Genomic DNA, 23,936 nt, shown 5'->3' on the forward strand with positions numbered 1-23,936 from the left:
TCCGCCCAAAATATTAATTCGAATATTTTAATATGCTGGCGGGCCCCCCCCAACATGCACGATCCGTCGGGAGGCCCGCCAGCCGTCCATCGTCTGCCACCCCCGATCCAACGATGGGCGGGTATTTTCAGATTTGGATCTGTCGTCCTTTAGCGTTCGGGGAACGGTGGTTTTCTGCCCCGTACAGGGGATGCGTGGCAGGCGGCGGGGTTGTTCGGAGCCCCCCTCCCCGATACCGCCTTTGCCCAAAGGTGGTGCGGGGAAACCGCTTACCACCCTTCCCGTTACCACCTTCCCTCCTACGTCACCTTCACGTCACCATGACGTCGGACCATCTCCCGCCCCGCGCCGCGTGGCCCTGCCACCTTATCCGCCCGCCACCGTGTCCGGCCACGCTGGCCTCCACCTCAGCGCCCACATCACCCTCCGTACCCGGGCCCGCCATGACGTCATGCTGACGTCATCGGCGGAAAAGCGCCAATAACCCGTTTTTGCCAAAATTGTCATTATAAACGCCCGAAATAGTCGTTTTGTGTCATTTTCGAGCGAAATACACAGAGCTCTTGTCGCTGCTTCGCGCCAGATTGTTCCCGAACCTCCAATTCGAATTTGCGACCGCCCAAGCTTATCAACTCAGCTACATTGAGCCTTCACAGTTCGGCCCGCAGGCTTTTCAAGCGATTTTATCCAGGTATTCACCATAATTCTCCCATTTCGCCCATACATACCATTTCTCTGCAAATTCACCATTAAAGCACTTGTCAAATTCCAAATTAAACTCTGTCTGCTACCTAAAAGTGAGCTAAGGTAACCTGCATTGCCCCAGCACCATAATTTAACATTAAAACAGTCAATTCGTGGGCCAAAATTGTAAATTTGTCCTCGAGGTGCCCGGCATTGTTCCCTTTTGCCGGGTGTAGACCAGCTGCAGCTTCTTACCAAAGTAAATCTCACATACCCTCTGCAATTTACCCCTAGCAATTCACAATCCCTGTGAATTTACCAAAAAACTGAAGAAACAAGCCTGCCTTTTCCACTGTGAAAAACATTTCAAGCATTGTCTACAGTGAGCCTATCACTTAAGCTCTGAGGAACCTTGCAAACCATTGCACTCACCTTGTTCAAAATCAGATTATACAATGGCTGCCCCTACACCCTCAGCCCTCAGTGTTGCTCCATTAAATCCACCAAATAAAGACCTGGAGTCCTTGCCCTTTGCTGACAAGGACTACCTCATTGAAGACTTTGTGGGTAACAGGAACTTTCTGCAGACCTTCAGGCAATTGAGAGAGGACTACCTGAATGGTCATGATACATATGGGATATGGGAGTCAAACCTGCCATACTATTGTCTCCCCTCTGTCAATGTCTTTCCTGAGATCATTCGCCTATGCGCTGAAAACTATGATGTGCAGCACAGAGCTATTAGCTCTCCATCTGGGAGGATCCTCTTTTACATTAATCCTGAATCCATCAATAAAATGCTCCATTTTGATCAGACAGAGCTGCTATTCCCATTCTCCATGAATTATCTGCTGGACACTGGTGCCAAGATGACTAGTGAGGAGATTCAAAAGGTCACCAGGACATTCATGAGACTTGAGTGCCAGCCTACAGGGCCACCTCCTTATCTGGATGTCTACTTTACTGAAGTAGGCAGACTATTGCTGGACATGATTGCTTATGTGCTGGGATACAGAACCAGCGAGCATCAATGCTGGTATTGCTAGCTGCTTACAGCCCAGGCCAACCCCCTGCCCACAAGTATAACTTTGCCAAGTTCATAGCTAACAAGATTCATGATCAGTTGGGCACAGTGGATAGACAGGGTGTCTTCAAGTACTCGGCCTATATCTATCACCTTTTCATGTACTATCAGTCTGAGACTTTTCCACGCTACATCAAAAAGCTAAATTATAGAGGGGAAAAGAGATCTGTTATCTTCTGGACCTCTGTCTATCACAAAGTCTCAAATTCACCCTATTCCTATTGTGAATTTGTTGACCAATTTGTATACCCTGTCTCTTGCCTATTGATGAGGTCCCCTCCTCCCAGAATATCAACTGAGATACAGAAAGCTCTGCAACTTTCCAAAAAATAAAAAATAGGTGATTGGTACCTATATGAGAATCATACAGTCTGTTAGTGTTAGTCTTTACAGCCTTCCTCCAGTGATCAAATGTGCTCTTACATAGTGATTTTGAAGTGTCAAGGTCAAATTTTGTCATTTCAGTGAGTCTTCAAGCAAAATTTGGTCACTAGGCATTAGGCCTAGGGTTTGCCCAAATGTCAGTCCATGTCATCATTCAGCTGAGCCTATCATCATTCAGAGGTTTTTCATTGTCTTGTCAGTGTCTAATGGGTCATTTTACACCATGTTCATGCTTCAGTTGTGCCTAGGCAAGCTCATTTCCCTCTCCTAGGGTTTTGAAAGCCAATTTCTCTTGGGCGGCCAAATAATCGGCAAAACTTGTTTCCTGATGTTCATACACCTTCCCCTATCCTTAAAGTACCTTAACAAACACTTCCCATCCCTTAGATCCGCCAAATTCCTCATTTTTGCACAAACCCTAGTTTCTAGCTACAACTTGGCAATTTTCTAGGTTTGGCCTGTGTTTTGCCCTTTTGGACCCCTTCCCCTCGCTCAATCTCTGAGATTCCACTTTCCCCTACTTCCTAACATCCCTCCCCATTCCCAAAAATTTCCCCAAGAATTTAGAAGCCCTCTGTCCCCTTCATTCCGCTTCATTTCGACAAAATTCCTTGTTTCACACATCGGGACAAGTTTCACTCAAAATCTATTTCTGAGCAATCAAAGATGAATTTTTCAAAACTGAGAGAGGTTTTTGTCCAAAACATGACAAGGAAGAAAAACCTCCTTCATTTTTTACACAGGTGTCATGGTTTGAGAGAAATGTCAAGAATACCGTTTCCTCAGGAGAATCAAAGGCACCTCTGAAGTGACCTTGGGAAAATCAATTTTTCTCCTATCTTGGTTGGCAAAATGACTTGCTTTATGGGTAAATTGATAACTAGACACGAAGAGCTTTCCAATGAGCTATCCTGCACTCAATTTGGGGTTGAGGAAGGCATTCAAAAGTTGACTGCAACAACACTCTTCCTTGAGGCAGCCTCATTGGACACTTTTTGACCAGTCTTGGGAGATTTGCTTTTGACAGGTCAAATCAACTCCAAATTGAAAAATTATGGTTGGGTTGGAAATTAGACTCAAATACCTTTCCAATGAGCCATCCCGCGCCTGATTCCGATGCCGGAAAGGCCCTCAAACAAGGCTGTGAACGTGCGCGACCAAACGGAGGTGCGCGACCAAAAACAGGCCAACGCACTGTGTTAAATTACACAGGCGCGACCAAACGGAGGTGCGCGACCAAAAACTCTGCCTGCTGTAAAAACTCACCCAAACGCCAAATCTCCCTCAAATTTTCTCGATTTTGTTGAGGTATGTCTCTCCCACGTGTTGTGTGATGGTTTTTTGGTTGCAAAGGAAGGTAATGGTCATGATTTTATGCAAGGAATCAATAGAGAATAAGCTAAATGACTTGATGTTTTGCAAGCAATATGCATGGACAGTTTGTTTGTTTTCAAGGCAATTTTTCCCTTATGTCCCTCCTTTCATTTTCCCATGTAAATTACATATGTTAACATGTCATATTTATTGATCTCATTTGCAAATTAATCATACCAACCCTACCCCTAAATCCTATCAAACCCTAGTCCCCTCTAATCATTTCAAACCCTACCTTTTCCCCATGTTATATGCTCAAAACCTAAACACTAGTATACACAGCAAATTATATATCAAATGCACAGCAAAAGAATGAACAGAAAACATTGTAAAAAAACAAATAGAAAAGTGATGACAAGGCATACATTCAAGAATTGTAAAAAACAGTGAAAATTGCTACTTGCATAGCCTTAGAAAAAATAAAGAAAAATGTCATCTTGCTGTATGATGTCAAGGACTTGAAAGCTGAATAAAGTCATGACAAAATTCATTAAAGGTATCAGCTGCATAGCTATCAAAAAAGACCAGTTTTGCTGTGATTAGGGTTTTGCATTAACATGGTATTCTTCCCCATCCTTAAGACTCTGTTTTTCCCCACCTATTCCCTATATTAAAACCCTAATTCAATTGCATTTCCCTTCATTAAAACTCCTTATGCAATTGAATGTCCCTCCCTATGATCAAAGCACACAGTGAAACCCTAATTCCCCATGGTAAAAGCATGATGAAGCTGCCTCTGTTCTAAATGAATTGCTGCTACAAAAATTGATTGGCAGCAGACTTTGTTGATGGGTTCCATTATCCCCCCTAAACCTAATCCCTAATATCCTCTATTTTCCCTCATTCCTATGATACAATCCCCTCTCCCTTCCACTGTAAAATGATCACAACAACCCCTTCCCTTCCTCTTACAATCAGAAACCCTAAATCCCTGTTTCCCAAAGCATCAAATGGTCATTTTGAAATTATGAAAAACAGAGTATGCTCCTCAATGACATTCTAAACAAAATGAAATGAGCCGCCTGTTACTTGTACACAGTTGATGCTACCCTATTCCCCTATACCCATGACATCATTCCCTCCATGATGAATATTTTCATTGTCCTTTCCCTTGGTGCTTAAAAAACACAGTTTCCCTAAATAAAGTATTGATTTGCAAATGGTGAGAGATGGAATGACATGTTTAGCATTATGTGATGTTTTCCTTCAAAATTCCCTGCTTATATATATTTTTCCCTTTCCTATATGTAAATTCCCTCCCCTAACATATCCCTCATGATGTTTCCCCTTGAAAACAACATACTTCACAGCATTTTGCAGGCAGGGCAGCGGTCATTTTGACTTGTTGATTCCACCTTGCTCAATAACATCAGGTCAACCAATGAGACTAATGAGCAAGGTGATGACCGGTCTTCTTCCACGGAGGTTGAGACATAGCAGAGGCTTTTAGAGAAGGCAAATCATGACAAAGAGCTGCTACGCAACATGAAAACACATTATTGGGCTAGAATGCATGTTTACAAAGCAAGGATGAAGATCCTTCAATGGCGGTTGAACGAGGCTCTCATGAGGAAAAAGAAAAGGAAAAATCCCCGTATCTTGGCTGAGGCCTCCCTCACTCATCATGGTACTGATCAGCCTTGATCTAGCATCAAAATGTGAAAATTTTGAGAATTTTGGAGCATTTTGCAAATTTTTGGTAAAATTACAGGTTTTGCCCACGGTTTGGTCTCACCCCAGGTGAGACCATTTTCGAGGACTGCTCGGAATTTTGAAAACTTGGCATTTTTGGAAAGGGCATTCAAAAAGAAAAATTACCAATACTTGGGAGAAGCCTGATTTTGAGTTTTGAGCCTCCAAAAGCTCAAAATACACCTAAAAAATGACTTTCTGCCCACTTTTTGAGTTGCAGAAAGTGACCTTGGGAGAAATGGTTTTTGAGGGGTCAAATCAACACCAAATTCAGAAATTCCACTTGGGATGGAAAGTAGACAGGCCAAGCTTTCCAATGAGCCATCTTACACCTGATTTGGACCAGTGGAACCCACTCAAAAACAGCTGTGAAGGGGCGCGACCAGAACTTCCAGGGGCGCGACCAGAACTTCTAGATTTGCCAGAATTGCCATTTTCGGTCAAAAAACACTGTTTTGACTATGGTTGACCATTTTTACTTGTAGATGATGGATGAATGTAATATTTTCATGGCACTTTGATAGGTTTTATCTTTCTTTACTCTTCTAGAAGCTTCTTTGATGTAAATAGTGAATAATTAGTGCATGGATGAGTTAGCTAAGTAATAGAGGCAAGTTGTTTGGCTGCCTATTTTCTAGTTCTTAGTTTAGAATTAGTTCAAACTGCTCCTAGGAAGCTGAGCTCGACCCCTAGAGGTGGGGAAAGGAGTTAGATGGTCTAGGAGGTCTATATTATGCTCTCTCCTTCTCATTTTCATGGTTGGACTCTTGTGTAAGGAAGCTTTATTGTATATTGTGCATCTATTTCTGCAATTGAAGGCAAGGAAAGCCAGGGTTTTACAGACATCTTTGAGGATTCTTGTGGATCTGATTGTTGATGGTGTGTTCTCTACATGTTCTTGTAAGTTTGTTTATGTGTTTCACATCTCTCTTATGCTTCTAAATTGGACAGATGAAGTGGTAAAGTTTGAACTCATGTTTTGACATGCTCAGCTTTTTAGTTTGTTCAATTTTAATGTTTTCTACTGTCTAGAGAGGATTCAAATTGTGTGTTTGCCCTCTTTAGCTTCTCCTCTATCATCTCTGATCATCCATCTTAGATTAAGACATCAGCACTCATTCCTACCTTGCCCCTTAGATCCCCCTGTGAAAACTGTGCTCAATCCCCGCACTTTGAATTGCACTTCCACCAATTGCCACCAAAAACCCCAAAAACCATTAAATCAACCCCCCTTATCAATTTACTAGCCTAAAATCTTTATTATTAATTGGTCAGCCTAATCATATTGAAAGATCTATCGAATCTGACCCGAGAGAGCCTTCTCATACCTCGTAGGGCTAGCTACGAGGTGAAATGGTTTGATGTAGCCTTGAAGATTTACCTTCCTCAGCCTAGGGTGAAATCTCAAGCGCTAACATATTGGCGACCATACTGGGGAGAACAAAATTGTTTGTTGATCGATGTGTTTGTTTCATAAGTCTTAGACGGAGCCTGAAGTTACGCCAGAAGCCTTCGAAAACGCTCTTGTTTTACATCAGCGTTAGTAGATAAACGCTGCTTCAGTCAATCTCCGTGAGCTTGTGAATACAGCACTTCATTGACTCTTTACCCCAGTACATGTATCAAGTTCAGATCTGATTGTTGATGGTGAACAACGATCAGACACTGACAAGGCTGAAATCATTCACTTGGCGACTCTAAAACATTTTCGAGATCAGATCTAAAGACTCCACTGGAAGATGATCCCGACCAGCAGAAACATGAAAGGAGAATATGGCAAGATCAGGTATTCAAGTTGGAATTTCATCCAAGATATTTTATTCCTTGTCGTAAATTATTTCTTCTCTTTTCCCACGAATGTCAAGAAGGCTTTGCAAAGTATATTGTATTTGAGAAGAGATCCTCGACCTACAGTTAATTCTTTTCCTTCGAAGATTGTGAATACCAAAGATTTGCATGCTTTTGAGGTAGATCAAGATCCTTTTTCCGAATTTTGTGATGACCATATTCAAATTGATGAATCTCAAGAGACCAAGATCGATTCTATACCTGCTGTAAATACCCCTATACCTTGTAAAATTCCAGATCGGTATAAGCCTCTTTTCTTACCTTCTGTTCTTCATGCTTTCCCCAAAAATTATGATCTATACTTGCCGATGTTTGATGGTGAATGTAAGAATGTCAACGCTGAACAACATGTCCAGAATTTTGAGAATTTTCTAGATCTTTTTGAAGTTGATGAAGAAGATGTTAGTATAAGGCTTTTTGCTCTTTCTTTGCAAGCCAAAGTGAAGAGTTGGTTCAAAGCCCTGCCTGATGCGAGCATCTCAGATTTCCAGCAGTTTGTCAAAGTTTTTCTCGACAGGTGGATGATCGGGCAAAACCTTTTCTTGATTGTAGAAGAGTATAACCATCTGAAAAGATTGCCAGGGGAGACAGTGCAACAGTTTTCGGCCAGATTTAACCAAGTTTATTATTCGCTGCCAGTTGATATAAGGCCTACTCCTAGATCAGCTCTCTTGCACTATCCGGGTGCCTTTGATCCGGAGATGGAGTTTCAGCTGAGAGAAAGGGATATTGCAACACTTCACGAGATGCAAAACAGTGCAGTGAATGTAGAGGCACATCTGCTGATCCGAGGGGCAAGGTTGAAAGAAGAAGAGATGAAAAACATAGATCCAGCCGAATCTCTAGAGGTAAAGCTTGACGTTTTGGTAAGTGCAGTGGAGGAGATGATGCAAAGAATCAACACAAGGAATGATTATAATTTTCATGGCTCGCTGATTGAAGAAGAACAAGTTGCTGATCCAAAACATTTTGTTTCCCATCCTAGTTGTCATAGCACTTATAGTGATTGTTTTGTAGATCATCTTGGAGAAGAAAGAACTGTTGATATGACATGTATGCTTGATGACGTGTTTTATACCGATGATTTGCCTCAGTATGATCAGTATGATGATGATTATGTTCTCCAAACAGAAGCTAATCTTGCAGACAAATCAGCAGCTCATTTGTGGGAGGAAGAAGTTCATTTTCAGCAGCTCGAATACAATGATCAGCCATCATATATCAGCTATGACAGTGACGAGGAAAGTGCAGCAAATTTTGAAGTAAGTGAAGGATCTTTGCCTTTTTGTTTTGATTCATGTCAGTTCATCAGAGACAACTTCCATGCAATCACAAATCCGTTGTTGACCAGTCTTGATTTGGATCCTCTTGAGCGCGATGAAAACTTTGTTCAAGACTCCTCATATTCAGATTTGCAACCCCCGAAAGCCATTGATTGTCAAATTGCAGCTGATTTAATGATTCAAGGTGACTCTGTGCCATTCTGTTTTGAATCATTTCAGTTTTTGAAGGGTCGATTGCATAGTACATCTTCAAATGAAAAGCCTATAACAAATCAACAATCACTCAGTTTTAATGTTGAGGATGAAGGTCAGATTATAGATGAAGTTGTGGAAGATGAAATACATGATGTGATGATGCAGGAAGATTCTTTACCCTTTTGTTTCGAAGCATTTCAGTTTATAAGGCAGAATTTTCATATTATCTCTAAAGAACAAGATGAGCAACATGTAGGCAATCATGTAATCACAATGGAACCAATAGAAATGGGATTGCAGCAGTCTATTCAAGTTTTTCATGATCCCATAGCTGATGTTTTGGATGAGTTTTGCAGTCAAAATCTTTCTCCATTGACTACATGTGAGCTTGAAAAATGTGCTGATATGAATTTGATCTGGCAGCCAGTTTCTTCGTCATTTTCAGCAGGGGTCTCATCACAAGGCTCAGATCAAAGTGCGCATTCACGGTATAAGGGAAAGAGAAGTAATCTATTGGATGAGCTAAGTTCCAGTGTGCTTGCATTTCATGATCCTTATGCAGTGTTTTTGGAAGCGGATAGAGAGTTCATATCATTCAACGGATCTGTTTCTAAGTTGCCATCAGAGTTGCTTTTCAGTTGTTCTCTCTTGTTGGTCATAAGTGAGCACTTGTGGAGAATTCGAACAGCAGATGGGATGCTTACTTGGTTGCATTGGTTGTTTCATTTCACTTGATCAGGTGATGAATGAAACTGTTAGAGTAGGTTGTGATGAATAAGCTCCACTTTGAGCATCATTTTCAGTTGGTCGATTGTGTTTAAGTATTGAGTCAGTTTTTAGTTGAGTCATGAGTCCTTTGTTAGTCCATTTTCAGTCTTGTTGTTAAGTTAGTTTGAGTCGGTTTGAGTCAAGTTTCAGTTAAGTTTCAGTCAAGTTTTCATTCAATAAATGAGTCAAAGTCTTGTGTCGTTTGCCGAAATATTGACTCCATCGCCCAATGGTTGAAGGCACTGGTCTGCTCTCCCAGAGGTCTGAGGTTCTTGGCACCTCCAAGGAGCTACCATCCCCATTGGAGCCAATGTTAGTGTCAGTCTTTACAGCCTTCCTCCAGTGATCAAATGTGCTCTTACATAGTGATTTTGAAGTGTCAAGGTCAAATTTTGTCATTTCAGTGAGTCTTCAAGCAAAATTTGGTCACTAGGCATTAGGCCTAGGGTTTGCCCAAATGTCAGTCCATGTCATCATTCAGCTGAGCCTATCATCATTCAGAGGTTTGTCATCGTCTTGTCAGTGTCTAATGGGTCATTTTACACCATGTTCATGCTTCAGTTGTGCCTAGGCAAGCTCATTTCCCTCTCCTAGGGTTTTGAAAGCCAATTTCTCTTGGGCGGCCAAATAATCGGCAAAACTTGTTTCCTGATGTTCATACACCTTCCCCTATCCTTAAAGTACCTTAACAAACACTTCCCATCCCTTAGATCCGCCAAATTCCTCATTTTTGCACAAACCCTAGTTTCTAGCTACAACTTGGCAATTTTCTAGGTTTGGCCTGTGTTTTGCCCTTTTGGACCCCTTCCCCTCGCTCAATCTCTGAGATTCCACTTTCCCCTACTTCCTAACATCCCTCCCCATTCCCAAAAATTTCCCCAAGAATTTAGAAGCCCTCTGTCCCCTTCATTCCGCTTCATTTCGACAAAATTCCTTGTTTCACACATCGGGACAAGTTTCACTCAAAAGCTGTTTCTGAGCAATCAAAGATGAATTTTTCAAAACTGAGAGAAGTTTTTGTCCAAAACATGCCAAGGAAGAAAAACCTCCTTCATTTTTTACACAGGTGTCATGGTTTGAGAGAAATGTCAAGAATACCGTTTCCTCAGGAGAATCAAAGGCACCTCTGAAGTGACCTTGGGAAAATCAATTTTTCTCCTATCTTGGTTGGCCAAATGACTTTCTTGATGGGTAAATTGATAACTAGACACAAAGAGCTTTCCAATGAGCTATCCTGCGCTCAATTTGGGGTTGAGGAAGGCATTCAAAAGTTGACTGCAACAGCACTCTTCCTTGAGGCAGCCTCATTGGACACTTTTTGACCAGTCTTGGGAGATTTGCTTTTGACAGGTCAAATCAACTCCAAATTGAAAAATTCTGGTTGGGTTGGAAATTAGACTCAAATACCTTTCCAACGAGCCATCCCGCGCCTGATTCCGATGCCGGAAAGGCCCTCAAACAAGGCTGTGAACGTGCGCGACCAAACAGAGGTGCGCGACCAAAAACAGGCCAACGCACTGTGTTAAATTACACAGGCGTGACCAAACGGAGGTGCGCGACCAAAAACTCTGTCTGCTGTAAAAACTCACCCAAACGCCAAATCTCCCTCAAATTTGCTTGATTTTGTTGAGGTATGTCTCTCCCACGTGTTGTGTGATGGTTTTTTGGTTGCAAAGGAAGGTAATGGTCATGATTTTATGCAAGGAATCAATAGAGAATAAGCTAAATGACTTGATGTTTTGCAAGCAATATGCATGGACAGTTTGTTTGTTTTCAAGGCAATTTTTCCCTTATGTCCCTCCTTTCATTTTCCCATGTAAATTACATATGTTAACATGTCATATTTATTGATCTCATTTGCAAATTAATCATACCAACCCTACCCCTAAATCCTATCAAACCCTAGTCCCCTCTAATCATTTCAAACCCTACCTTTTCCCCATGTTATATGCTCAAAACCTAAACACTAGTATACACAGCAAATTATATATCAAATGCACAGCAAAAGAATGAACAGAAAACATTGTAAAAAAACAAATAGAAAAGTGATGACAAGGCATACATTCAAGAATTGTAAAAAACAGTGAAAATTGCTACTTGCATAGCCTTAGAAAAAATAAAGAAAAATGTCATCTTGCTGTATGATGTCAAGGACTTGAAAGCTGAATAAAGTCATGACAAAATTCATTAAAGGTATCAGCTGCATAGCTATCAAAAAAGACCAGTTTTGCTGTGATTAGGGTTTTGCATTAACATGGTATTCTTCCCCATCCTTAAGACTCTGTTTTTCCCCACCTATTCCCTATATTAAAACCCTAATTCAATTGCATTTCCCTTCATTAAAACTCCTTATGCAATTGAATGTCCCTCCCTATGATCAAAGCACACAGTGAAACCCTAATTCCCCATGGTAAAAGCATGATGAAGCTGCCTCTGTTCTAAATGAATTGCTGCTACAAAAATTGATTGGCAGCAGACTTTGTTGATGGGTTCCATTATCCCCCCTAAACCTAATCCCTAATATCCTCTATTTTCCCTCATTCCTATGATACAATCCCCTCTCCCTTCCACTGTAAAATGATCACAACAACCCCTTCCCTTCCTCTTACAATCAGAAACCCTAAATCCCTGTTTCCCAAAGCATCAAATGGTCATTTTGAAATTATGAAAAACAGAGTATGCTCCTCAATGACATTCTAAACAAAATGAAATGAGCCGCCTGTTACTTGTACACAGTTGATGCTACCCTATTCCCCTATACCCATGACATCATTCCCTCCATGATGAAGATTTTCATTGTCCTTTCCCTTGGTGCTTAAAAAACACAGTTTCCCTAAATAAAGTATTGATTTGCAAATGGTGAGAGATGGAATGACATGTTTAGCATTATGTGATGTTTTCCTTCAAAATTCCCTGCTTATATATATTTTTCCCTTTCCTATATGTAAATTCCCTCCCCTAACATATCCCTCATGATGTTTCCCCTTGAAAACAACATACTTCACAGCATTTTGCAGGCAGGGCAGCGGTCATTTTGACTTGTTGATTCCACCTTGCTCAATAACATCAGGTCAACCAATGAGACTAATGAGCAAGGTGATGACCGGTCTTCTTCCACGGAGGTTGAGACACAGCAGAGGCTTTTAGAGAAGGCAAATCATGACAAAGAGCTGCTACGCAACATGAAAACACATTATTGGGCCAGAATGCATGTTTACAAAGCAAGGATGAAGATCCTTCAATGGCGGTTGAACGAGGCTCTCATGAGGAAAAAGAAAAGGACAAATCCCCGTATCTTGGCTGAGGCCTCCCTCACTCATCATGGTACTGATCAGCCTTGATCTAGCATCAAAATGTGAAAATTTTGAGAATTTTGGAGCATTTTGCAAATTTTTGGTAAAATTACAGGTTTTGCCCACGGTTTGGTCTCACCCCAGGTGAGACCATTTTGGAGGACTGCTCGGAATTTTGAAAACTTGGCATTTTTGGAAAGGGCATTCAAAAATAAAAATTACCAATACTTGGGAGAAGCCTGATTTTGAGTTTTGAGCCTCCAAAAGCTCAAAATACACCTAAAAAATGACTTTCTGCCCACTTTTTGAGTTGCAGAAAGTGACCTTGGGAGAAATGGTTTTTGAGGGGTCAAATCAACACCAAATTCAGAAATTCCACTTGGGATGGAAAGTAGACAGGCCAAGCTTTCCAATGAGCCATCTTACACCTGATTTGGACCAGTGGAACCCACTCAAAAACAGCTGTGAATGGGCGCGACCAGAACTTCCAGGGGCGCGACCAGAACTTCCAGATTTGCCAGAATTGCCATTTTCGGTCAAAAAACACTGTTTTGACTATGGTTGACCATTTTTACTTGTAGATGATGGATGAATGTAATATTTTCATGGCACTTTGATAGGTTTTATCTTTCTTTACTCTTCTAGAAGCTTCTTTGATGTAAATAGTGAATAATTAGTGCATGGATGAGTTAGCTAAGTAATAGAGGCAAGTTGTTTGGCTGCCTATTTTCTAGTTCTTAGTTTAGAATTAGTTCAAACTGCTCCTAGGAAGCTGAGCTCGACCCCTAGAGGTGGGGAAAGGAGTTAGATGGTCTAGGAGGTCTATATTATGCTCTCTCCTTCTCATTTTCATGGTTGGACTCTTGTGTAAGGAAGCTTTATTGTATATTGTGCATCTATTTCTGCAATTGAAGGCAAGGAAAGCCAGGGTTTTACAGACATCTTTGAGGATTCTTGTGGATCTGATTGTTGATGGTGTGTTCTCTACATGTTCTTGTAAGTTTGTTTATGTGTTTCACATCTCTCTTATGCTTCTAAATTGGACAGATGAAGTGGTAAAGTTTGAACTCATGTTTTGACATGCTCAGCTTTTTAGTTTGTTCAATTTTAATGTTTTCTACTGTCTAGAGAGGATTCAAATTGTGTGTTTGCCCTCTTTAGCTTCTCCTCTATCATCTCTGATCATCCATCTCAGATTAAGACATCAGCACTCATTCCTACCTTGCCCCTTAGATCCCCCTGTGAAAACTGTGCTCAATCCCCGCACTTTGAATTGCACTTCCACCAATTGCCACCAAAAACCCCAAAAACCATTAAATCAACCCCCCTTATCAATTTACTAGCCTAAAATATTTATTATTAATTGGTCAGCCTAATCATATTGAAAGATCTATTGAATCTGACCCGAGAGAGCCTTCTCATACCTCGTAGGGCTAGCTACGAGGTGAAATGGTTTGATGTAGCCTTGAAGATTTACCTTCCTCAGCCTAGGGTGAAATCTCAAGCGCTAACACAGTCATCAGAGTCTATGGCTGTGAGCTCTGTCCATATAGGCTCCCAAAATATGTGCCTATGAGAATATTTGCCTTGGAGTATTACAGGCAGTTGATTCAGTCCGACCTCACCCACTTCCACAGCTCCAAAAAGAAGGCCCACCTCAAGTTCAAACACCTATTGGGCCCCTTCATCATGAATAAGAAAGAAGGATGGGAAGATGCTGACCTAATCCTCAAAGACAAATACAAGTTATCATATATTTTTCGGTGGGTCCCTTATGACCCTGAAGGCTTCATTACTGCTAGAAGAATCAAGTACAGGCTTCTAGGTTATAGGCATTGTCAATACCCACACATTGAGAAATATGCCAACCAGCAAGAATGGCAGCAGGGTACTCTAGTTGAAAAACTAACTGAAGAAGAGACAATGTTAAAGAATGTAAAGGAACTTGAAAAAACTCTTGACCTAGACTCTGTGCAGTAGGTACCTTTCAAACGGCCTTATTCAGCAGGAGAAGGGACCTCGGCCTCAAGGACTGCACCAGTCACACAGGCACCTTCCACAGCAGCACCAGCTACAGACAAAGGGAAAGGCATAATGGGTGCTGAAGATGAAACCGTGAAAGAAAAGTCTGCCCCTTCAAGTGAGCAGCAACAAGGGCAGCAACCAGAGCAGCAGCAAGAGCAGACTCCCCCTCCACAAACTGAGCCACCCACAGCTCCAATTTTGCAGACCCCAGCACAAGAGGACAGGGGTACGAAAAGAGCCAGAGAAGAGTCCACTCCTGCTAGTGGATCCTCCCAGCAACCCCAGACCAAGAGGCCAAGAGCTGATTCCCCGGAGGTAGAAGACATCACTGAAGAATTCCTTGATAGTTCAAGGAAAAACAGGGAGGGCAGCCAACACATAGGTACAAGCTCCTTTCAGCAGGAGCAAGGATTACAACTTGGTTTGGAGGTGTCCTCCCCCTCACAGCAGAGCAAGAAGCCCAAAGGCACTAAGGACTTCTTCAAACAAATAAAAGCACAGAATGACTTGCTGAGGGTGGAGGTTTATAAGCAATTACTCAATGCCACACCAGCCCAAAAGGAAAGGCTAATGTCTGTGTATGACATTCAAGAGGAGAAAATGATCCTCAGCCATTTCAAGCCTACAGTGCCCCATCCTAAATCCGCAACAGATTATGTGAAGACAAGGGTGGAGGTCCTAGCCAAAGACATCCATCCAATGGACCAGATTGAACTCCACAAACAGACTGGAGAAATGGTCTATGCAACCTTGGTGGAGAGGGCAACCTTGGCCCATGAACTAAAAGAGTCACTCAAAAATACCAACACTCAGTTGGATTTTGAGAGAATGTCCTCCCTAGCTAAAGATAACAGAATAAAGTCACTTCTCCCTAGCTAAAGATAACAGAATAAAGTCACTTGAGGAACTCATTGTTGACCTAGGGCATGATCCTAAGGATCCAAAGGGTGTAAGGGCCCTTATGAAGAAAAAGGAGGATGACCTCAATGCATTAAAGAAGAGGTTAAAGCTGCTGCCTACAGAGCATCCTCAGACAGCAGAGCTACAGAAGGAAAAACAGGTCGATGAGCAGCTAGACCTCATAATGTAGTTAAATCAGAAAATCCTTGAGTTGGAGAAAGAGCTTGAGGGGGCATTACAAGACAAACAGGGAGAATCCACATCCCAAGCCCCCCCAACTACTTCAACCACTGCAACAACTACAGAGCCAGCAGTGGCTCCCACAACAGAAGCAGCAGCAACAGCTCCAAGTTCCAGTGCAAGTGTGGAAGAATTAACCAAGGCCATTAAGGAAATGGAGCTCCAGGCAGATGAAATAAAGAAGGCCAAAGAAAAATTGGCAGAATTAGATGCCAAGTATGACAAATCAAAGATGACAGTGGCAGAACAAGGCAGAGAAATAAAGGCCCTAAAAGAAAAGATAAAGGCCTTGGAAAAGGAGCTGAATCTGGAAAGTGCCATGGCCGAAATAAGGAGAATTCTGTGGGCCAAAATTGGCCAATCCATCGATAAACAATGGAGGTCAATTAAAACCATACATGAGCAGATGGAGTTAATTGGCCTAGCACAAATAGAGATTCAGAGGGCCAAAACAACACTGGGAGACAAGCCTGAACAGGCCAACAGGATGATAGGTTTTTTGAATAGGCAAGAAAAGGAGGAACTGGCAGCCATTGGCATAGTCAACAGAACAGAGGCCGTCCTCACAGCCAAGAAAGTACTTACTCTCAGGAATTATGTATAGACTGTGGAGAGAAAGTGCTTTGAAATGCAGGCTGAGGTGCATGAGTACCAGCACAAGATGGCAGCACTGCAAGCAAAAGGACTGCCCAACCTACTAAGCGGTACAGGAAAACTGATCTCCCGAGATCAATTTGCTAACAAGATGGCAGCTTATATTGAAAACCAAATCACTGCATCTGCCAGTACCTCTCAGGAAACAGGGCCTCCAACAGGACAAAGCTTATATAATAAACTTGAAGGCCTGTTTTTTATTGAGAGTGAGGTGAAGCACCTTTTTGAAATTCCTCCTAATTTTTACAGGTATACAGAGGCCGATGAAACTTTGATTAAGATTCGAAGACATCAAATGCCTAAGGAGGATTGGTGGCAGGCAATGCTCCAAATTTTGCCACGGTAGCCTCAGTTGCTCGGTCACTGCCATCTCCAGCTCACTAGAAGACAAACAGCAGAAAAAGGTTGGCATTTAAAGCAGCTGAAGAGTGACTCAGCACATGTACAACGACAACTAGCCCAAAGGATAAGGAAAAACGCATATCTTTGACAGCGTATCCTCAGCTGACTCCAACAGCCACCAAGTCAACAGTCTCTGACCATTTTGACAGCTAAAGCACTGAAGAGTTATTACAACATTAACTTTCTCAGCTACAATGCTCTAGGAGTTGGCATAACATCAATGAGCCATTAACTCATTTCCTTGATATTTTACATGTAAATTTTTTATAAATACTCCCCTTAGTAACGCATAAGGGGTTGGTAATTTTTACTCTGAGGAGAATGTATTGTATACTTTCAGAATTATCTAATACAAAGGGCTGGACTAGCTCAGTGATTTCCTGAAGTTTTGATGTCTTGCTGATGACCTGCGTGCTGTTGCAGAATTCTTGTGCTGTCTGGTGGAATAATAAGTCTTCTTAATCTCTGTTTTGTCTTCTTATGTTATTGCATACTCATGTTTTCATCAAATCTAGCAATAGAGAAAAGGAATAGTACAGGACATGATTCATAACACCCTGTGCTCAATCTTTTATTGCTGTAAATGTTTTCTTCTGAATTAACCATGGGCATGAAATCTTGAGTGCTCATGTTTGCATTAGTTCAATAACTGTGAATGTTTATCTAGAAATTCTTAGTTGCTTCTAAATAATATTCTCACTTCTTCACACATCCTTTTATTGAAAGATTCTTAACTGCCTTTCATAAACTGAATACATCACACTTAATCAAAATTCCAAAGCGTTGTTTCCTAGATAGTTATCCAGCTCTGCAACATCACTATCATATCAACATAGCACACCAAACATCTAAAGGACCACTGACTCCATGCCCAATGACCTATAACATTCTAGTGAGAACATATATATCTTGACTGAAACATTCTCCAACCAAATACAAAAACAAATCTTGGACATCATAACTAGCCTGAAATCTCAGCACGAACAGAGCTAAACCTTAAAGAGAGAGCCCTCTCTGATTACAACCTGGCTAGAGGCTGCAATCCAAAGATTGGTTAGTGGTTACCCCGGCCGTATTCCCTTGGGAATCAAAGGGAACAACCTGGGTGTTAACAGATTCAAAGGGCTTAATGGAGCATAGATATAATTAATTGGTTCTTAAATGTCTCCAAAAAAAAAAAAACACTACACTCATTAAGCCCTTAGAAAGGATTCATAGTGGTGACAAGGTATTCCATAAAACTCATGATGAACAAAAGGGATGTGAATCATGATTTTAGAGACTCTAACTTTGGGTTGAAGACCAACCATTTCTAAAGATCGGTATGAGGAAGTTTGATGGCAAGGATCCAACAACATGGATACTATTTATGAAGCAATTCTTTGATTTGCATGATGTTCAAAACACACAAAAAGTACGAATTGCATCTTTATATTTAGAACCCAATCAATTTGTGTGGTATCGATGGCTTTGCTCTCCTAAATCACTTGTCACTTGGACAATTTTAACGAAGGAATTGATAGCACATTATGAGGATACAAAGAGAAATATCTTCTTTAGCCAATCGATAAATCTAAAAAAAAGGTTTAGTTGCGAAGCACATTGAGAACTTCCAAAGATTGAATATGAAGGTAACTAATATTCTAACTGAGCATCTGAATGATGTCTTCACAGGGACTTTAAAGGATAACATCCAACATGAGGTTCACATTTGGGAACCCAAGTCACTGGAGAATGCATTCAGGGTGGCAAGAAATGTTGAAAGCAAAATTATGGCAACAAGGAGGTCTACCACTCACAATTATAAGGGTGGAAGCGTTGTCACTCTTATCCTTCCACAATATCAAGGTTGATAGCATAACAACTAGAGGAAAAAAGAAAAGGGATTTGTTACATTTGTGATAACAAATACACTAATGGTCATAAATGTTCTAAGAATAAATTATTTTGCATAAATTGTGAAGAAGAGGAAGAAAAGGAACAAGAAACATCAAAAGAAGAAGATATACACTAGGAATCAACCCCATGGGCCGAAGAAGAAGAAATAAATCTGACCATATCTTGTAATGCATTGGTGGGAATTACCATTCCTCAAACTCTTAATATAGAAGGATATATCAAGAAGAAAAAGGCAACAATGTTAGTTGATTTGGGGAGTACCCATAATTTATTCATTGTAAGATAACGAAGGATTTGAATTTCTTTCTATATCCATCACCATAGTGTTAAGTGATGGTTGCAGATGGAGGAACTATAAATTTCCCAAGGAAGTGTCATAATATTAATCTAAACATGGGGGGAATATGTATTGAATAGTCCAATGATTTACATTCCTACAAGTGGTGATGATGTTTTATTAGGAGTCCAATGGCTACAATCTTTGGGGACAACAAATTTTAATTTTCAATAATTTTTTCTTGAATTTTTTGTTGGGAAGGAAAGGAAATTGAATTAAGGGCTATCACCGAGAAACCTGGGAAGATAATTATCTCTAATGGCATGACAAAGCTTTTGAATAAGAAACACCAAGGGGTAATTTCACAATTATTCTCACTAAATGTTAAAACATCTAAGTTATCCATTTCTCCAGATCTCTAAAGATTCCTTGATAATCATTCCAAGGTATGTGAGACTCCCAAAGGTATCCCATCTATCTGTGATCATGGTCATGCTATTCACTTGAATCCAGGAAATGTTCCTCCAAACATCAGACCTTACCAATATCCCTATGTCTATAAGAGTGAAATTGAATGTATGGTTGCAAAAATGCTAGAGGCAAGTGTAATTAAACCTAGCCAAAGTTCTTTCTCTTCTCTAGTGGTATTGATGCACAAGAAGGATGGATCATGGTGTATGTGTCCAGATTACAGAAAGCTTCACAAGCTGACTATTAAAGATAAATTTCCCATTCTTGTCATTGATGAATTGTTTAAGGAATTACATGGATCAATTTACTTCACCAAGTTGGATCTTTGTTCAAGATATCATCAAATTAGAATGAAGATAGAAGACATTCTAGAAACAACATTCATAACTCATGAATTTCATTATGAATTTTTGGTCATGCCTTTTGGTGTTGCTAATGCACATTCCACATTTCAAGGTTTGATGAATTCCAATTTAAAACTATTCCTTAGAAAATTTGTGTTAACATTTTTTGATGACATAGTAATCTACATCAAGTCTTGGAAAGATCATGTTCAACATGTTGACATGGTGCTAAAACAATTCGAGGAGAAGGAATAAGAAAAACCCTCCAAATGTTTCTTTGGGGTACAAGAGGTGGAACATTTGGGTCATATTGTATCTCATGAGAGTGTTAAGGTAGACCCTAACAATACTAAAGCTGCCAAGGTATGGAAAATCCCCGCAACCTTAAGGCATATTTGATGATTTCTCAGATTGATGTGGTATTATCGTAAGTTTGTTAATAATTATGTGAAAATATCATCACCTCTAACAACATTACTGAAGAAATATGTATTTTTCTGGACTATAAAAGAACCTAAGGCCTTTGAACATCTTAAAGAGGCAATGTGCCAAGCTTTGATATTAGCCACACTAGACCTCACAAAAACCTTTATTTTGGAATGTGATGCCTCAGGAAATGGAATTAGTGTTGTTTTAATGCAAGAAGGAGAACCATTTCTTTTGAAATACATCCAATCAAGGGAAATAATTTACACAAGCCTATTTATGAGAAGGAAATGTTGGAAATATTACATGCCCTAAAGCAATGGAGCTCTTACCTATTGGGAAGACACTTCAAGGTGAAAACATATCACAATAGTTTTAAATACTACTTGGAACAAATATTATCTTTAGAAGAGAAACAAAAATGGGTCACAAAGATGTTGGGTTATGAATTTAAATTCATCTACCAAAAAAGGAAGCAAAATGTTTTTGTAGATGCACTCTCAAGAAGGGATGAGGATGTGGAGGCATTGCTCTGTGCCATTTCTATTATCCAACCTGATCAGATAAATGAAGTGAGCGATGAATGGAAGAATGATGAAGAGGTGTGGACACTCATTCAAAAGTTGCTACAAGATGTGAGCAAGATGGGCTAGTTATAACTGAAGCAAGGGATGAATGGAAGAATGAAGAAGAGGTGTGGAAACTCATTCAAAAGTTGCAACAAGATCCAAGTTCATCCGATACATTTATCTGGAAAAATGATTCAATGTAGTACAAAGATTGCTTATATATATGTAAGAACTCCCAACTCAAACAAAAGGTTCTTTTGTAATTGCACACCTCTCTTATAGGAGGGCACTCAGGATATTTAAAAACTTACCACAGGGTCAATAAGGATTTTTTTTTGGATGACCTTAAATGTGATATTCATAAGTTTGTGGAAAAAAGTTTGGTTTTCCAACAAAATAAAGTAAAGAAAATCAAGATCCAAAGTGTTTTACAACCATTAGCCATTCCAAGTCGGCTTTGGGAGGAGCTCCCAATGGATTGTATCACAAGTCTACTCAAGTCTAAAGGAAGGAGTGTCATCATGACGCTAGTTTATAAACTTACCAAGTGTGCACACTTTTGTGCACTATCTCATCCTTTCAAAGTCGATATAGTCACTAATGCATTTGTGGAAAAAATTCAAAAGCTGCATGGAAAGGCAAAGATCATTGTAAGTGACAAAGATCCCATTTTCACTAGAATTTTTTGGACATAATTATTTTCTTGTCTTGGTACTCAATTAGCTCATAGCTCATCTTATCATTCTCAATTTGATGGGAAAAATGAGATAGGGAACATTTTTTTGGAAGGATATCTTCTTTGCTTTATATATGATAAACAAACACAATGGTTCAAGTAGTCACCTCTGATAGAATGGTGGTATAACACTTCCTTCCATACCGCATCAAAAAGGACCCCATTTATGGTGCTTTATGGATATCATCCATCATCCATCACATCGTCTCTAAGAGACAATTCTAAGGTTTAAGCAGTGGAAGATCACTTTGAGCATCAACACTAAGTTCTCCAACTCTTAAAGGATAATCTAACTCTGGTGCATAATCAAATGAAACAACAAGCAAATCATCATAGTAGTAAAAGAAGTTTTGACATGGAAAATTGGGTATTTTTATGACTACAAACATACAAACAAATGTCCCTCAAGCAAGCTAAGAAGGATAATTAATTATCACCCAAGTATTATGGCCCTTACAAGGTGTTGAAAAATATTTGTGCTATGGCATACAAATTGGAGTTGCTTGCATCTTCACAAGTACACGTAGTTTTCCACGTTTCATGCTTAAATAAGGTTATATGTGACAAGATCCTAGTTCAAAATACATTGCCAGAACTTGAAGAGAAAGTAAAAATAACATTGGATCCTGAAGCAATCACGGAAAAAAGAATCCAACAGCTATGAAATCGATCAACTTTAGAGTATCTCATTAAGTGGAAGAACTTACCTGTTGAAGATTCCACATGGGAGGATGAGTATTTTATATAGAAGCATCCATAACTACTCAAGCATTAAGGACGACACTTTTTTGAATGAGAGGGGCATGTTAGGTCCCTATAATACTACTATAGCTCCTATATTGTTATTGTTGTGTCCCATAGAAACCCATTATTGTTATTACTATGCCCTTACATTATTATTGTTATGTAGGCCCTAATTATATTTTGACCCTTTAGACTCCTATATATACCAAGGGGGTCTTGTCATTTGAATCATCCAAGAATTGTTCATTTATCTGATGTAAAAGGAGGTTTCTCCCTTGAGTCGCTTATTATCAAGTTGTTGATCTATTTTTTCTTATGTTCTTGCATTATTTTTATCTAGATACACAACAATACAGGTGATTTATTTTCTTTGGAAAAAATAATGCATTATTTTACTATGTTCATTGCCAGATTCACAAGATATTCTAATTGTAGCTATTGGTAGTAATACAACCACATTAAAGTTTGATGATGTGGTTTCATCCTTGTAATAGAAAGAAATGAGGAGGAAAACCATGGATAGTTGGAGCACATTTGTCTTATCCATAAGAGGAAATTCCCTAAATATAAATAAAATTAAGTCTTTTAGTAGGATATCTAAATATAGAGATAGATCCAATTCTCCAAGAAAATACTTAAAAAATGTTGGAAATGTGGTAAAATTGGACATTTAAAGAAGGATTATCTAAAAGTGTTGAAAGGGAAGAGATCTAATGATGTTTCATCCATGGTAGGGATGCCATCCTTAGAGGAAGGAGTGGATGTGCACTTAGTTTCTCCAAGAACACATGTATATCGTGATGTGTGATTGATTAATGTAGATGCTTTTGTTCATAAGACTCTCCATGTTAAACAATGCATTCCATATAGGACAAACACCTTTAGTAACCACTAATATTGTTGAACAAATTGTTGCCATTGATTTTAAAGGGATCACACACACAAACACACATGTACATATGCATATGTGTGCGTGCACACGCACAATTATACATATATGTATACATATGTATATATTTTTGTGTGTGTGTGTGTACAAGTATCCAAATATATCAAAAGGGGGTTGCTTATGAAAAAGATAAAATCAAAATAAAAAGTGAAGTTATGTAAAAAAGGCGTAAAGTGAATTTAGGTAAATAAGTCAAAAAGTGAAAGGGTGGTTTCAAACCTATGGTTTAGGAGGACCATGATATTTACAAAAGTGAAGTAAAAGGGGGATACATTATTAATATATATTTTCATGAAGGGTTATGATAATGTATACATAGAGAAAATATTTGAAGGAAAATGCATGTGGATAAAAATGTAATTTGTGGAGTGAAGGAGTAATTTTAGCATTTTTGCTCTCTTTTTTTCTTTATTTTTTAATTCATGCTTCAAAAGATGAAATTTTGAACATATTGAAGAAATATCAAGGGGAACACCTAGTTAAAATTTTAGTTTTGGTTCACTGTAATTTCATAGATACATGCTGTGAAAGTTAAGGTTTGTGAATGATCTGGAAATTAGTTTTAAATGAGTGAACTTGGACCTTGGAAATTTTGTTACAATTCACTTTCTATGAAGAATAAGACTGTGGAATTTTGAGCATATTGTAGAAATTCTCACTGTAGATCACCTGATAATGCAATGTAACTAAAGCAA

This window comes from Pinus tabuliformis, chromosome 5_2 (genome assembly GCF_031772625.1).
Source record: "Pinus tabuliformis cultivar Carrire ecotype Pingquan chromosome 5_2, CPIR1, whole genome shotgun sequence".
Taxonomy (NCBI): domain Eukaryota; kingdom Viridiplantae; phylum Streptophyta; class Pinopsida; order Pinales; family Pinaceae; genus Pinus; species Pinus tabuliformis.